At 39.5% G+C, this 17,826-nt stretch overlaps 1 long non-coding RNA gene across 1 annotated transcript; it reads right to left on the reverse strand.

Moving 5' to 3' along the window:
- Positions 1 to 2,306: 2,306 nt before the first annotated feature.
- On the reverse strand, positions 2,307 to 9,209 carry LOC307010687. The gene is made up of 3 exons (XR_013800243.1): positions 9,177 to 9,209; positions 7,272 to 7,399; positions 2,307 to 3,228 (listed from the first exon to the last, which is right to left on the reverse strand). It is a non-coding gene; the product is annotated as an uncharacterized lncRNA (long non-coding RNA).
- Positions 9,210 to 17,826: the final 8,617 nt, after the last annotated feature.

Below are 17,826 nucleotides of genomic sequence, written 5' to 3' on the forward strand. Positions count from 1 at the left end.
GTTTAGAGAAGCTGTCAATCACAGCTGTCAATTATGACGTCACATTCACGTTTTTATAGCATCAAATAACTAACTAAGACCAAACTTATTTAAAAAAAACGAACACAAACTTACATCAGCGTGATGAAAACTACCTAAAATGTCAGAAAGCAGTTTTTACTGAAAAACTAAACAATCAAACTTCATGGGGAGGGCGGGGTTTATTTTGGGACCAACCACCGGGGGGCGATCGAGATACTCTGGCTTCACATTTCAGGACTTGTGCGGCACGCTTGCTTGCACCCACGGCCTGCACAGACTCTCAAGGACCAAGTCCATCTCAGGACCAGGGATTTAGAAAAATATTTATAGTAACTATTTAATTCTGTATTTGTCAGAAACAATAAAACATCTGGCTAATAATGATAGACAGAGATGGTAATGGTTGCTTTAGAAGTTGTCTTGACAAGTCACTGATAGATTTTAGCGCAATGGGACAAAGGTCGAATCCTTGCTAAATCTACACCACAATATATTACAAATCAGACACTATGACAACATTACGCTTCATTACAGTTCCCAAGATCCTTCACTGCACCCTGGGTGACTGGGATGTGTTTGTCTAACGGAGCATAGACTCTGAAAAATATGTTCTGATGTTCTCAGGATCCGAAATATGCTATGTTGTTGTGATATCGCACTTATTTTCACTTTTTTGTGTCGTCTGTGTTTGTGTTATTTCATGTTGTGTTTAGGAATAATATTTAAATTGAGCACATGTTAGCCTCCAGGAAAACATAAACTCTGACAAATGTCGAGAGAGAGAGAGAGAGAGAGAGAAATATATATATATATATATATATATATATATATAGAGAGAGAGAGAGAGAGAGAGAGAGAGAGAGAGAGAGAGAGAGAGAGAGAGAGAGAGAGAGAGAGAGAGAGAGAGAGAGAGAGAGAGAGAGAGAGAGAGAGAGAGAGAGAGAGAGAGAGAGAGAGAGAGAGAGAGAGAGAGAGAGAGAGAGAGAGAGAGAGAGAGAGAGAGAGAGAGAGAGAGAGAGAGAGAGAGAGAGAGAGAGAGAGAGAGAGAGAGAGAGAGAGAGAGAGAGAGAGAGAGAGAGAAGAAACCTGAAAACTAAAATATATTGTTATATTTTATGTTTAGGCTTATTTGATTCTATTTATGTTTATTTAGCGCTGCTGTTGCAAATCACACTCCTTCACTACAAACACGCCAAGTGCACTTGCACAGTGTTTAAATCAGATCCGGTGCTCACAGGACCACAAAAGAAGTGTTCAAACAATGAGAGGAATGAGAGTGAGGCTAATTAATTGTGAGCATATTATGTAATTGGTCTCTGAATGGTCATTATACACCGAATCACATTAGCTCTAAGTACAACAGAACTGATCCACACATGCATAATGTATGAAGCCCTGCCAGACGGCATAGAGCACTTCCATCTACTGCCTTATCTCTCTGTTTGCTCTCATCTGGTCTGTTTTTACTGGCTCAAGATTCACTGTGCTATTTATGAGATGCTTCGAAAGCGTTTCTAAAATAACACAGCTCCTTAGACTCAAATGTGAAATTACATTTTATGAAGAGCATGTTTTCCACGAATAGGGAAACCCTGTCAGCTCTGGTTTATAGCAGGATCAACTGAAAAACATTTCATTGAAGAATGATGAAATAAGTGTTAAGACAAATGCTTATATTCAATATTTTGCTCTGAGGAAACATGATTATAGATTTTGTTCAATAAGCTGAGTTGATATGAAAAGTGTTTTTTAATTGCCTCATATTCACTGTTTTAAAAAGAAAGTGATTGTGTGTGAGAGAGAAACAGGATTTTTTGTCTTTTAACTAAACTTTGTTTTTTGACCTCTTGCCTTTACATATGCAGTGAACCAAAGACTTTTGAAAAACCGAAAAGCTGTCTTTGTAAAAAGCTCTGATAATCGATTTCTTTTTATCATAGGTCATATGAAAATGATTCCCTCCTCTAACAGTGAAAAGTGTTTCTGTGCCTATTATCAAAGCACAGGACAATAAAAAAACCATTGCTCATTTGTTTTTCTTGCCCTAACCAAGCACTTATGTACAAAAGTGCATCAAAGCCACGATAATTTGCCATCTTTTGTCTCCTGATTATATAGAAATTTTGCTTGCCTTAGTGGAAAATTCATTTTACATCTCTTTATTACTGGATCAGAGCCTGAAAATGAAAGGCATATTAGAAAAGATGTTAAAAACATTGCCTGCAAAGTGCTCTGGTAGAACAAAATATCCACATTAAAAAGCACAATGAAACATGCCTCTCTGGTATGACAAAAATAGTAATTAGATCTCGCTGGAGCCTGTTGCATATCATATTAATAATCTGATGGATTATGCAGCAATGGTGTTGACTTGTGAATTTAAGTCTTAAAGCAAGTTAAAAACACCACATAGGCATAAACAACATTAAAAGCATGATTTTCAGAAAACAAAAGTAAAAGACAGCAGCCCCTCACGGACGACTGCTGTCACATATAACAAAACACAAATAAAATCCAGGCCTGTCCTCTCTCGATCTCCACTGTCGTTGCTCTGCTTTTATGCTTCCGCTCCTCGGTGAGAGATACGAGACCGGTGCGGCGCGCAGGTGTTGTTCATTAGTAATCACGCCACCGGCCTCACGTCGTCCTCCCACGGCCCTCGACCTCGTCCTGCTCGCCACAGTTCAAAAATGATGGCCAGGAGGAGCCGCTACTGCTAATAGTCCTCATTTTGAGGGTCGCTTCTGACACAAGTGTCTGATGATAAATGACTACTTAATATCTATGGGATGTGTGTGTGGTAAAGAGAGCGATTTTTGTATTCAAACCAAGCTCTGGCATTTTTCCTCTAGTAAAATAATGAGAGATCTGTGACATTCCAGTTTGAAACATTGGTGCCAGTCCTTTAGTCTCTACAGTACAGAGCTCCAGGGAGTCTGGTAAAGTGCTGGCCCAAACCAGAATGAAAATAAACCCAAAGGCCTTTGGTTTATTCGGGTTTGATGGAACCCTGGCTGTTAGGGAAATGGACCACATCCCAGATGGCTGTTGGTTTGATCCCTTGAGAGTAAGCTTGTCCGACGTGCTAGTAGCACCTTCCTCTTCCGACTGTGTCTGTGTCCTTGAACGAGGCACTTAAATCCCATTTTACTCTGAGAGTAATGTTGCATGGCTGACCCTCTGCTCTGGTCCCCTCTTGACATGTAACTGTGAAAGAAAAGACCAAGAATTCCCTGTACTCCATTACACTTTTAAACCAGACTCATCTCAGTTCACCAACTCAGTATGTGCAAACTTTTATTCCTATTAGCAGCTGAAAAAGATCAAATACACCAAGTGTGTACCACAATTCTAAATGCTAGATGGCAGATGGCTAGATGTTATTTTGGGTAATGTCTCCCTCTCTTTGAAGGTGTTGTGACAGGAGAAATCAAACTTTCCTTGAGCTTTTGACATAAAAATGTCTGTACTATGAAAAGATTCTGCAAGCTTCGTATAAAACGCCAATCCTCATTACAGTAAAAACAGAGTATTTATTTAATCAAGCTCCAAAAAAGCTCGTTTGGATATTGTGGACTCTGTGATGATGACACATGGCATGGGCAAATATATATGCATATGATTACTTTTTTTTTTTTTTTACCTCCGGGAGACCTACTATATAGCGGTTCATAATTAATATGACTAATGCAAAATGTATAATTAATTCTAAAGTGAAGATCATGGTAACCCACTCTGACTCAAGTATTACCAAATCCAGAAGGATATAAAGTATATTTTGAACACTATACATGTGTTTAGATATATTGTTCCATATTTAAGAAAGAACACAAATAAAATAAGAAATGTAAGTAACATTTTTTTGAAAATATATTTATGTAAATATTGTATTTTTTTGTATATTTTGAAATGTATTTAACAATAATTCTAAAAGCTGTTCTTCTCGGGGCTCTTTTCCCCTTTATTTTGCCTTTCTGGTAAATCTTTTCTGTCCTTTTTCAAAAATGTTTGTCATGAAAAAAAGCTATGTTTGATGTGCTTCAGTATGTGTAAAGCAGTTAGTGCTGGAGATTTACAATTTGAACAAATAAAAGTTGACCGTGAAATAAATGAGATGGAATGAGAGGCAGAAGTTCTAGAATGGAACTCTTAGCAGTTGACCTGACAAATACAGCGTATTTATGATGATGAACTGCAACGCTTTTGTCATGCCATTCAGTACTTCTCTTATTTTCTGCCCGAACAAACGTGTGTGACCCACTATTTCCAGCACATTATATTTGGAGCTTAAATGTGGCTTCTATGCAGTATAAAAACAGCCCTAGGTAGGCTAATTTAACAATAATATTAGCTCATAACTGCATGAGGAATGTAATAGGGTCATGAACTCCAGTCCCCAACCAAATCGCCATGTACGTCAAAGAATACACAAGCATTTGATTGATTTTTCATCTCTAACTTGCGTGTGTCTATACGTGTCTGCTATTTTTGTGTGCATGTTTGTCCTGGACTGTCTAATGGAAAAGGTTTGTTAAGAGTTTGTGGCAGTGATCTTGAAGGAGTCCAGTCTTGTATCTGTGGGAAACGAGAGAGACCACTCAGCCAACCGAGCGTTCATCACCATGGCAGGTACTCAACTCTCCAGCCAATCAGAGATAATTAACCGCCATGTTCTATCTCAAGTGCACACCGAAACATCACATGGAGTGAGGAGGGAAGGAGAAAAAAAAGGAGAGAGAAGGGAGAAAGGCAGGTCAAACACACAGACGGCATCTTTTGAGACCACAGTCTAAAATATTCTTTAACTGTCTGGAGCCTTAACATCTAACACAGGTTCTTGCACTAAGCATATTGCATAGAAGTCAATAAACCCATTTCTGCTCCAAAACCTGCCTAAGCAATTTGTTTACAGGCTCAGAAAATGTATGATAAAACAAGACTAGGAATCTGTTCATGTACTTGAGGATCCTTTTTAACTGTTGTTAAGTCTGCACCTGTTTTCAAATCCTGGCCTAACAGATTTCTTTTTAAGCAAGCGAGCAAAATTGCATCTGAACTCAGTGAATGCAGTGTCATTTCAGTTGTATGGGGATTTTTTTTTTTTGGCATTTTTGTGTTCCGTTGTATGAGTTCTGAGGGTGGGTGAATGGTGACAGAATTTCAGTTGAAAGGAAATGAGGAGATGTGACTCAGACTCGTCATGATGTGAATAGTAGTCTCTGCCACAGTGTTTTACTAGGGGTTTTTAAACTGGGGTCCAGTGGGCCACGAGGGGGTGCTAATGGAAAATGTTATTTTTTTGAGCTATAAATGTTTAACACATTTACCAAATAATGCTGATTTAAATAAAAAATAAAAAAAGCAAAAAAATTATTTGACAATGTTTCTTACATTATTAGCAGATTAATGTAATCTATACTGTAATTGTAACTATTTACAGACAGGAATATAGTAGAACCCAGGTGCGGGAGAAACAGGCCAGTAGCAAGAGGTGAGTTTCACAGGTAGCGAGGGAATTATATTGAATCTAGAATAACTTTACAAAACTTGAAAATTGCTTAACTTATCTGGATGAGTTAAAGTAATGTAAATGTTGTCATAACTTATTGATCGTGTAAATATTTACAGTGAAGATGCATAATAATCAAACTGGGTTGCGTCGACTCTTCTGGATGTGTGCAAGCTGAAAGCAGAGTTTCAAAGAGAAGACAAGTTAGTGTTGAAAGAACAATTGAGACAGAGAAAAAGGGACAAAGACAGAGTTGGAATGAAAGAGTCGTATATATGGGAAGATGAAAGAGAGGGCAAAAATCCACTCCTCTTCTCTCGCGGTGCCTTCAGCGGCCTGCCAAGCTTCTTGCCACGCGGCCATCAATAATGCAGTCCCAGTTCAATAGCTCCTATCTCAGGCATACATACGTCAATCTCACCCCCCACCGGGAGAAGGAGATCTGCAGAGGAGCCGAGGTGAACAGATTAAAGAGGGACAAGGAGGTGCAAGAACGGGACAGATATGAGGGGCTTTAATTTGCAATGATTTTGCCCTGGTCTTTGAGTTCTAGTGCTGCTTTAAAGAGTTTCTCCAGGGCATGGAAATCACAGTTTAAACTTGTACCACATTTAGATAAGTGATTGTACTGATCACATTATAAATGTGTTTGCCAGAAGCAAACATTAGCATTTCAACATGTTTGAGCAGTGTGTGTGAGTTTCTTGAGGAACATACTGTCTAAGTGGCCACTGATGTAAAGCCAAGTGATCATACTTAGCTCTTGGGCCCACTTAATCCTCCATCTCTTCAGCAGACACAAGCACGCACGCACACACTCACACACACAAATATGTACTTAATATTTGCATGCACCGAAGCCCCTGTTCCACTGAAACTACATATAATACACTACTGTTCAAAAGTTTGGGGTCAGTAAGATAAAAAAAAAGATACTTTTATTCAGCAGGGATGCATTAAATTGACTGAGTTTCAGTAAAGACATTTATAATGTTACAAAATATATTGATTTTAAATAAATTCTTTTTATTCATCAAAAATCCAGATTGTTTTTTTTTACCATGGTTTCCAGAAAAATATTAGGCAGCAACTTTGTGTTCAGTTCCTGTTTTTCCTGCTTTTGTTATGTAGACACTGTCCGCAGGAACACGGGTATTTTCATAACCGCAGCTTTTTCTATGCGTTTGGCCGTTCATCCATACGCAAACACAGTATCCGGTCACCAAAACCAAACTTTTTTCAAAACTCTTGCCAGGGTGAAGATTTTTAGACACTCCGGTTGCAGTGTTGTCGTGTAGACGGTGAAACCGGAGATTTTGGCTTGTGGTGTCGGAACCGGAACCGGTAATAACGCTTTTTTCCAGGCTTCTGACTGGCCATGGCTTTACAGTTACGGTTATATCGCCACCTGTCGGTTTGGAATGCTCTTGACAGCGCTTAGCATGTTTTTTGCCTTTTCATGTGGGCGCAAATTTTTGGTTTAAAACGAAGGAGGAAAAACTCTTTTTGTTTATAAAAAATACCTGTGTATGTGTGGACTAGGCCCTAGTTAGTTTTCCTTTGTTCTCTGTATCCCGCCACTAGTTTGTCACCATGGTTATTCATTAATTAGATCACACCTGTTTGTATTTCAGTTCGCTATCTCACATATTTATGCCATTCAGTTGTTTCAGTTCTTTGTCTGGTGTTGTTTGTGTGTGAGCACACGGTTTCATTGATTTTTGGGACGTCTGTGGATTACCTGATTTACTTTGAATAAACTATTATTTTGATAATTTTCGCCATCCTCCATCTTCGGACCCATAACGTGACTATGTAGTAATGAAGTCAGGTATGTCATTGTTCAGCTATCAGTGGAAATGGCCGTTTCTGGGAGAGAAAAACATACAAAAACATTAATTAACTTTAAGTCAGATGTGGTTTATCGAAAAATATTGAGAAAAGAAGTGAAGAAATACAGAGCAGATATGTTCAGCTTCAGTAAAGGCCTCTTTTGACCTCAATGAACTGGAAGAAATAGTAATATCACGAAAGCTGGCCACAATGTGAAATGTTCTGCGCTTGGATCGACTGAGCAGGTATCACACACAAACAAACTCTTTCTCACACACACCTTTTCTGGTTCACTGGCTCTATGATTCCCATAGCTGCGCAAGAACTCTCGGTACCCCTGATATTCAAACACATTCCCATGGCAACCTATGACTTGCATCCCATAAATCAAACTGCAAGAGCAAAGACCGAATTTAATAGAATGCTTTTGGGTTGGTGTATGCGTGTTTGTGTGTGTGTGGTCCCCTCAGTTTTGATCCTCTGGGATTTGATCTTTTCCTTGGAAAGGGTGTGAGATTTTTGCAGTAATCCTTTTGAGCCAGATTATATACTGTTTCAGCTAGGCAATTCTTTGTCCCGGCTATAGATCTAACACAGCATGATAAAAACAAAATAAAAATGAAAATGCATGTCAACCTGTCCGATTATGAACATGCATCAGTGGAAAATCATGGTCCTGTCAGACTACAACCAGTGATGCTTTATGAAGACTGGGGAGCATGTCTGAATGCATCTGTCTCAGACATTTGTTAAAGCCATGTCCTCTTTAAAAGTTTGAATTCCTAGAAACTTTGTTAGTGTATTACCACTCCCATTTTGAATAATTTCCCCACAAATGTATGCAATATTTAGAGTACGTTTACACGACAATGATGTTCCAAAAAAAAGGTTTGTCCTTTGCGTTTTTCGCGTATAGATGACAGCGTTATCAAAATGATCTCCATTCACACGGATTCACACGAAATTATTATTTATATTATGCTGCCAGGCCAGTAGTTGGGAATGTCACTTTGTAAAGAAACACAACGCGTCTATCTGAACACGTAATACGCATGACACCTCAAATGGCATTGTTATGTAAATGGAAGGCCAAAAATGCATACTTTTTCTGCTTTTAGTTGAAAACGCTGTTGTGTAAACACCCACTTAGAATAATATAATATAATTCATTAAAACATTTATTTATTTATTTTGGCCATTCCTTTACACAACAGCAGCGTTTTGGGGTGCTGAAAACGCAAACCTTTGAAAATGGGATTTTGAAAATTATAATTTTATCATCTCCATAAAAAACTACAAAAATGCAAATGTGTGAAAACTATGACTTCATGCTCATGCGTATTACGTGTTCAATCTATATGCGAATACTTGACAACCATAACAAACAATGGCAGACTACTGTGTTTGTGCTGCTCAAGACACTGTTTATTAAAGGTGCTGTTCGTGTTTCTTTTTGACTGTACTAAAGCACAAAAATACCATATGTTTCCAGAGATTAAGGAAGCATGTTCAGTTCACAAGCTTGTTTCCCCGAAAAACAATGCTCCAGCCAGTGATTCTACTTTGAAATGTGCGTTCCGTATCGAAATTTCTGTGTTTGTTTGGCTATATGCGATCCCGCCCACTGCCAATTTACGCAATGGTATTTCGATTGCCATTTGGTGGAAAACACAGTGTATAGCCACGGAACCCATGCAGCAAACAAACTAGGCCAGAGATCGCAGATTTTATCTTTAAAAGCCTCAGCATCCATCTAAAAAACGTAATGTCCAGAGGCTTATTGAAATGCAGATAAATCAACTCATCAACTTACAATGTAAGTCTCCTTGTCCATTGCGCTCATTCCTGTTGCGTGTCCTCAATCTGGCAACCATCTTGAGCGTAGAGTCTGAGGAGGGGCGAGAGAAACAACCCTCTCCAATATTTTGGTTATTGTCCCAAATGGCACCCTAAACACTCGAGGTTTTCCTACAAGTCTGCACTTTCGTGACGTCACGCCGCTTTGACTGTCGGGAAGAAGTGCCGGCTCGGCAAAAGTGTGCATCGAGGGCGCATATCAACCTCGCTAGCACCCTTCTGAAACCTTAAATGTGACCCTGGACCCCAAAACCAGTCACATGGTAGATGTATACATCAATGGAAAGCTTATTTATTCAGATTTCAGATGATGCATGGTTTGTTAGGATAGGACAATATTTGGCCGAGATGCAACTATTTTAAATCTGGAATCTGAGGGTGCAAAAAAATCGAAACATTGAGGAAATCGCCTTTAATGTTTTCCATTTATGTTCGCGATTGTGCTGCATTCACTCACAAAAATAAAGGTTTTATATGGTATGACATGTACAAAATATCTTCATGGATCATAATCTTTACTATCCTAATGATTTTTGGCATAAAGAAAAATCTATAATTTTGACCCTTACAATGTATTGTTGGCTATTGCCACAAATATACCCGTGCGACTTGTGACTGGTTTTGTGATCCAGGGTCACCAATGACAAATGGGACACCCTACGGTCTTATGAACTTAACGGACACGCACGCACACGTGGCAGCCATTGTAAGCCCACTAAACCAAAAGTGCATGAAGTGTGCCATTTGGGACCAAGCCTTCGAATTTGGATTGCTACATGGTTCACCACCCCCTAAATAAGCCTTTCTTTTAGACTGATATTGTATTGGATATCATTAAGCATGATCATTGTATATTTAAGTTAAATGACCATTACTATATTGATTCACTTTCAAAATAAAATAAATCGATTGGGTGTAAAGCAAGTAGTTTTCTCTCAAACTGAAGTAGTATTTTATAAGTGCATTAAAAGTGCTCTCAGTAATTTTTTTGCACTCTTATCATCTTAAACTTACACGGACACATAACACTGCGGATGCAGTATAAAAAAGATTATTATACACAAAAAATGTTTTCCTCACAAGTACCTACTATTGATTTCTTTATGTGGTAAATTTTTAATGAGGCAAAGAAATAAAGATTTGCATTTTTTATGGAAAAAACATTGTATGACTTAGACATGCAAAACTGGAGCTAAAGAAAGATTTATTACCGATGTTGAAAAGCAACATCTTTCCAAGTATATACAGAACCCCATGGAACCTGCTTAAGTACCCCACGGGGTAAAGATATACCTCTGCTTATGAATCATTGTGCTACAGTGTACAGTGTGTATGAGAAAAAGAGTGCTGAGTAGGTTTAAGTAAGAGGTTTGTCTGGCAGTTTAAAAGATAGGATGTCAGAAGTGAAATGTTGCAAATAAACAATTGGTTTCACTGTCACACACTCTCCATAAATATCTTCATTGACAGCATAATCCATCACTTCAAAAAGCTCTACTGAGAAAAATGCATTCTCACTCTCTCCTCATTCTCTCTATCTCTCTCTCTCTGCCTGTCTGTCTCTCTAATAGAATAAGTTAGTAAAGTAAAAGTGGAAAAGATTCTCTTTGTAAAGCTCAGAGTCTCTTATTGAAGAGTTTAACGAGTGTCATGAACAGACGGAGGCAGCTGCACACACCTCTACAGAGAAAAACTCATTTCTTCACACCTCGAAAAGAGTAGAACCAATCCACACCTGACAACATGCCACTCAGACACGTCTCATCTTGTTTCATCTTGTCTCATTTCATAAAGAGGACAGTGACAGACAATATTACTCTCACTCTCATTTTAATGTTCCCTTTAGCCCTTTGTTCGTCTCCATCACGCTGTCCTAATTCTTCCCTCTTTCCTCATCCTCTGTTTCTCTCTCGAACTCCTGCTATTTCTTCCTGCTTTCTCTGTAATCAGATGGTAAAAGCAGATGTGTGTCTTTTTGTATCTCTGATGGGTCGAGCACTGATTGAAGGGAAATTACTGTTATAATCAGGGTTATTAGCCCCCACTTCTTCCCCACAAATCTGCACAAACACACACACATTTACTGAGATATCTAAACGGGGAAATTCCATACACTTCTACTGTTTTAGGGAGTTATTTTTTTGGTCATATTTTTCTATTGATGAAAACATTTTTTAAATTTAGAAGCCAAATGCACTCTTACTTAAAATGCTAAATTAAAGGATTATTTACCTCAAAGAGATTTACACTCCCTCATGTTGTAATAAATCAATATTTAAATACATAAATGTTTTCGAAAGAACTCTCTTATGCTCATCAAGCCTCCATTTATCTGATCAAATATACAGAAAAAAAACTGTGATATGTGAGATATTATTACAATTTAAAATAATGGTTTTCTACTTGAATACTTTCAGATGTAATTTATTTCTGTGATGCAAAGCTGAATTTTCATCAGCCATTACTCCAGTCTTCAGTGTCAAATGATCCTTCAGAAATCATTCTACGCTGATTTATTATCTATATTGGAAACAGATGTGCTGCTTAAATTTTTTTTTAAACCCGTGATTCCCAAAGAAAATATTAAGCAGCACAACTGTTTCCAACATTGATAACAACTGAGTACCAAATCAGCATATTAGAATGATTCCTGAACTATGAAGGATCACATGACACTGCAGACTGGAGTAATGGCTGATGAAAATTCAGCTTTGCATCACAGAAATCATATTTTAAAGTATATTCAAATTTTAATCACACTACAGTTACTTTCTATTGATTAACTGATCACATGTTATTCTCACAATGGCCTTAAATTATTGGCCTCTTTCCTTTCTATAAAAATCAAACAGTTGATGCATATGGGCCCCATTGACTTCCATATTTTTCCCATCATCTGTTTGGTTACCCATATTCTTCAAAATATCATCTTTTGTGTTCAGCAGAAGAAAGAAATTAAACAGGTTTGGAACAACTTGAAGGTGAGTAAATGATGACAGAATTTCCATTTTTGGGTGAACTATCCCTTTAATGAAATTAAGTCATTATATTACTAGTAGGCATTCTTTTTGGGGAGCTTTTAAATGCATGAAATGTATTTATATGACTTTCCAATGTCCAAATAGTGTACTTGGGATATTAGAGGAATTATGGACTTTTATACAAGATTATACAAGCCCACGTCACCGGATGTTCCGGGGTAAATTAAACGTTTTTCAATGCTTATTAAAATGATATTTATAAAAATAAGCATAATTTTAAGCTAATTATAATGAAAAACGGTCCAAAAATGGCACTCAATCTGCCACTCATTCTCCAATGATACATCTGATGCTCCAAATATAACAAGTCCCGTCCTCTATCAGGGAGCTCAGCAAAGAGAGTGAACAACACTCAGCACTGCTGCGAGGAAAGGCACAACTTCAAACACAAGGACAGAGCACATCCATCTGTTTTCTCGCTCTCATAGCCTTGCTCATTCACTCCTTCCTCCGTTAGTCACTCTCTCACGTCCCCTCTCTTCCATTTAGCCTCCCCCGCCCGTCTTCCTTTCAAGTTGAAATTAGTGTCAAGAAAAATATTTGCTTTCTAGAGAGATATTTTTGTCTGTAATTGTATGATACATGGTGATAGTGTTAGATTTGCTTTAAGTGTTAAACGCTCCATAAGGTCTTTTCGTCTCGAGCAAACTGCTGAGGCTGATAACAGAGCTTGTTCGCTAATTTAAATTGAAAGAAATATCCAGATCAAGTAACCAGCTTTTAAAATGGGCTGGGAGCCCAGTATTTGTTTGTTGGGTTTAGTAAGTTCATCTTTTTGCTAAAAAGAAACATAAATTGCCATGTATAGTGTGCATTGAAAACATGGGGTTTGCAAACAATATCTGAGAGAATGAGGGGTTCTGGAACTTAATGAAAATATCAGCAGTGAAATTATGCCACATATAGAGATGCACAGTATGATGTTTCATGTTTATAAAGCGTTGTTGGGTCTAACAACACTTTCTTCTCTGTAGCTCAGCTTGGGGCTAATCATTCCAAACCCTGGCACAGAAATGTTTTTTATTTTATTTTTTAAAGCGTGCTTTATATGAATGCCTGCAGATTCAGACGCTCTCCCTGAATATTCTCTGCTGAAGCAAAGCCTGTAAATATCATCTGTACGTGAAGCACAATTCCTTCAGCCATTCATTTAGCTCAACATGGTTGTATTTTCAATCAAACCCACTGTATAATCTTATCTTTCCACTTTAAGCCTGAAAGCTCTCCAGCAAACATTTAATTCTCTTATTTAGAGAACCACCAAACAAACACTAGTTGCTCTCCTCAAAAACAGGGGCAAATGGCATCACAGTTCCTCTTTAACATGCGTCCTGTTCCCTCCAATACAGATATGCAGAATGAACACCATCTGCAATTTACTGCTAATCGCCGAGTTGTGCCTTCATAGTGGATATGTCATTTGGGATTTTCTATCTGATATTCTGTTCATTTTCAAAACCCAGATAACTGCTGAGACAGTGCTCTATGTGAGTGCATGGAGTATTGAAAATAGCCATTACCATATTTGCAAATAGGTTACCCTCAGTGAATAAGAATAGCAATTTTTTTTCTCTCTTTCTCTATCTTTTTTCATTCGTTGATCATGATTTTTCATGTAATAAATGTAACATTAAGATAGTTCACCCAAAAAGCTACAGTTTGGTCATCATTTAGTTACCATCATGCTGTTTCAACCCTGTATCATTTTATTCTGTGAAAATCTGCAGTTTTTCCATAGTGAAAAGTTGATGGTAATTTACTGTGTAATTTACCAATCTTCAGAAAGACCTAAATGTATCAGAAAAGACTGCGCTAGCTTTGTGTTAAGAACGGACCACAATTATTCCATTATTCACTTTTTTTTTTAAATGGCAAACATCAGGTTTGACAGCAAATCATGTGTTATTGTGATTACATCACACTTCAGATTGCAAATGACATTTGAGAGCTACTGCAGAGAGGAAGATTAATCATGAATAACGACTTACATTTTGTCCTGTTTCTCAGACAAAGCTTTTGTATTATATTTAGTATTTCATGAAAGAAAGCGGTAATTAGGGGTCTGAATGAGATGGGGGAACTTGATATATCATGCTATTTTAAAGGTTCCTGATTTAGTTTTAGAGGTTTCCTACAATAGCTTTACCAACGCATTCTCATCCTAGGGCGTCATATACTGACGCTTTTGACAAATCGTCTACATCCAACGCACATGGCACCCTTTAGCGTCAATATGACACGCACAGAGCTTTGTTCGGTTATGGTTGGGTTTAGGTCTGGGGTAGGGTTAGGGTTAGACCGCTAGGAGGCGCCTTCTGGCCCATATCTATCTGCGTCTCATATTGACGCTAAAGGGTGCCATGTGTGTTGGATGTAGACGATTTGTCAAAAGCGTCAGTATATGACGCCTTGGGATGAGATACATGCATCCAAGTTAAAAAAACACTTACATTTTCTCATAATATAAATTGCACATTTAAAAGATTCAGTCTCTCTAAACACCTCCTTTCTGCAAGCCTACTCTGCGATGGCCCAGTCAGTTGTGATTGGTCCTCCGCTTACCACACGTTCTGGAGACGAAACGACCATTATCATATCTGAATTTCAGCTCTCAGGCTTCCTCAGCGCTTGTATACACAGTGATACAAATTATGGCGTCGCTTTTTTCATATTAATACCACGAGTCGTCATACTTTTGTAGTGCATGCAAAATGGATTCGTGGCGCTGAAAACCGCAACTTCTCGACATGTTGACAACACGAACCAACCTCTTCTGGGTCTCAACTCCAGTGTTTGAGGGCTGGGGCATTGTTCGCGGGCAGCCAATGACAGGCTTGCATTATGCAAATTTGTTACATTGTTATGCAAGTATGTAACAGGAAGTGAGACTGAAATTGCTGACGATTAATTTCGGCAGTTCAGAATCTTTCTTTTGGCAGACAATAACTTTATCTGTCGTGCATTTTGATCTTTAAAACTTTGAAGACCCTTTACCTTCACAAACAGCTATATTACACTGTGCTGTATTATTTTATTGATGCTGTATTATTTCCCCGACAATCGCAGGGAAGCGCGAAGCCATAAATGACTGGAAATCTCATCAATGGTGGGTAACGTGTTAAACATTTTGTTCATCGAGGGTAATCCGTAACACTCCATGGTGTGATTTTGACACTTTTCGTAAGTGTTGGAATGCAATACATTCAGTATATTTTTCAAACACTATATGCAGCTTTTTGCCAAAATCGAATGTCTCTCGAGGTTTAGAAAGTAAATTCAGTTTTTCATTTTCACCCACAAACTTTAAGCTCTATCATAAAAGGATTCAGGGAAAGAGAAGAAGTCTTAGTGAGACGGTGGTTTCCACAGAAACACGCATATAGTGTTTTGACGGTTTTATTTTTTGCATGCACACAACATATGTTGTAACTTCAAGGAACACCTGTCAAAAATGTCATAGTACACATACATGTCAATAACATGTCTTAATTAAAAAAGAGTAAGTAGAATCAGAGGCAATCTCAAATGTGCTATATGTAGAGCAATATCTCCTTGCATAAGATTACACTGGAGTTTTTATTTCTGCTAAAGGGATGAACTTGTATTGTTTCAGTTTCTTTAACTTGTTAGTATCAGAAGGTTAAATGTATGTCTTTAAGGTTTTTCCTTCCGGTCTGATGTAAAGGATGGTGCTCTTGGGCCTGTTCCTGATCTGTTTTCCTGGCATGAGTTGCTCGCTCTGTTCCCTGCTGAACAGTGTGACAGATGATTGATTAGCTCATCTTTTTCTTGCCGGTCACACCGGCGTTGGCGAATAACAGCAGCCTTGACGTGACACACATGGCAGCACACACTCAGACACACATGCTTGCAATTCACACAAGCAGCTAACGTAACTAACACACATAATATCAAGCCAAACATAGACGTCCCGGAAAAAGAAAATACCCTGTCATACAGCTTTGATAAAATACATCTTTATACTTATGAAGAAGGAAAGCTACAATACTGAATGTTGGAAAGTACCATCATGGAGAAACACCTCAGGACAAAACACAGGATAAACATCCCAGTTAAGAAATAGGGGAGACTGGGGCTAGTTTTTCTAACTTTAGTCAATATTTCTCAGGGAACGTTTATCAAAATTTCTGTATAGTCACATAATACCTCAAAGTCTTGTTTTTGAGAAAAAAACAACATCAACTGAACATGTCCACCGCTATGGGTGCAGGTATGATGTCACTTTGTAGGCCCAAACGCGGAAACGAGTTAGCATTTTAGCACTTCCGGTTCCATCATCCTGAGGTCAATGGGTTTTTTTAATGGGTTTTTGGTTAAGGCGAGACACGGCAGGCAAAAACATCGGGTTTTTTTTTCACTGGTCATATTTGAGATTTTGGGCTATTTGTCTTCAATAACAAGTTGTCACAGTGTCTGGTGGTTCCCTGGGTTTAACATTAGAGGTCTCAGTTTTCACGGTGTCTAGGCATTTTCACTACACTTCCCATAATCCTGTCTGTCACTGATTGTTCAATTTCTTCAGCTGTGTCTCGTCACCTTGTTTGCACTTGTGTATATATACCCTGTCTGTTTCAGTGTTTGTCACGGAGTCCTTGTTTAATGTCCCCACACTTCCGTCCCTGTTGTTCGTGTTTGTCTTTGGTATTTTGGATTGCCTTATTGGACTTTTGACCTTTTGCCTGGACTGTTGTGAGTACGGATTACCCCTTAATTAAATACTGCTATTGGATCTTCCTGTTTCTGTGTGTGATTCGTGACAGAAGGACTCCGTCACCACTAGATCCAGCGGTATGTCTCTCAATGTCTCTTCCCCAGCCACTGAGCGGGAGAGAAGAGAGTTTTTTGAGGGGACCCGATTGGTCAAATTTCGCGGGACCCGTGGAGGCCGCAGTGGAGGAAGTGGTCGAGTGGAAGCAAGACACCATTCTCCACTCTGGCCCCTCTTCGGCCCTGGGTTGGTGAGGTCCAGCCCAGAGTTCCATCCGCCGCTGATTCCGCCCAGCCCAGAGCTCTGTTCGCCGTGGTGCCCGTCCAGTCCAGAGCCTGCACATTTCCGCCAGAAACGGCGGAGGAGGAGGAAGACCTTCAGCCTCCCCAAGGTCCCGGAGGCCGTCCCCTCCGAGCAGCCCGCTGTCGTCCCGGAGGCCGTCCCCTCCGAGCAGCCCGCTGTCGTCCCGGAGGCCGTCCCCTCCAAGCAGCCCGCTGTCGTCCCGGAGGCCGTCCCCTCCGAGCAGCCCGCTGTCGTCCCGGAGGCCGTCCCCGAACAGCCCGCTGTCGTCCCGGAGGCCGTCCCCGAACAGCCCGCTGTTGTCCCGGAGGCCGTCCCCGAACAGCCCGCTGTCGTCCCGGAGGTCGCCCCCGAACAGCCCGCTGTCGTCCCGGAGGTCGCCCCCGAACAGCCCGCTGTCGTCCCGGAGGTCGCCCCCGAACAGCCCGCTGTCGCCCCCGAACAGCCTGCTGTCGTCCCGGAGGTCGCCCCGGGGCTTTACACCATCAGTCCTGCCAAAGCAAGGAGGGCTGTCTTCCTTTTTTATGTGGTGTTTG

The sequence above is a fragment of the Phoxinus phoxinus genome (genome assembly GCF_949152265.1).
Source record: "Phoxinus phoxinus genome assembly, chromosome: 14".
Taxonomy (NCBI): Eukaryota; Metazoa; Chordata; class Actinopteri; order Cypriniformes; family Leuciscidae; genus Phoxinus; species Phoxinus phoxinus.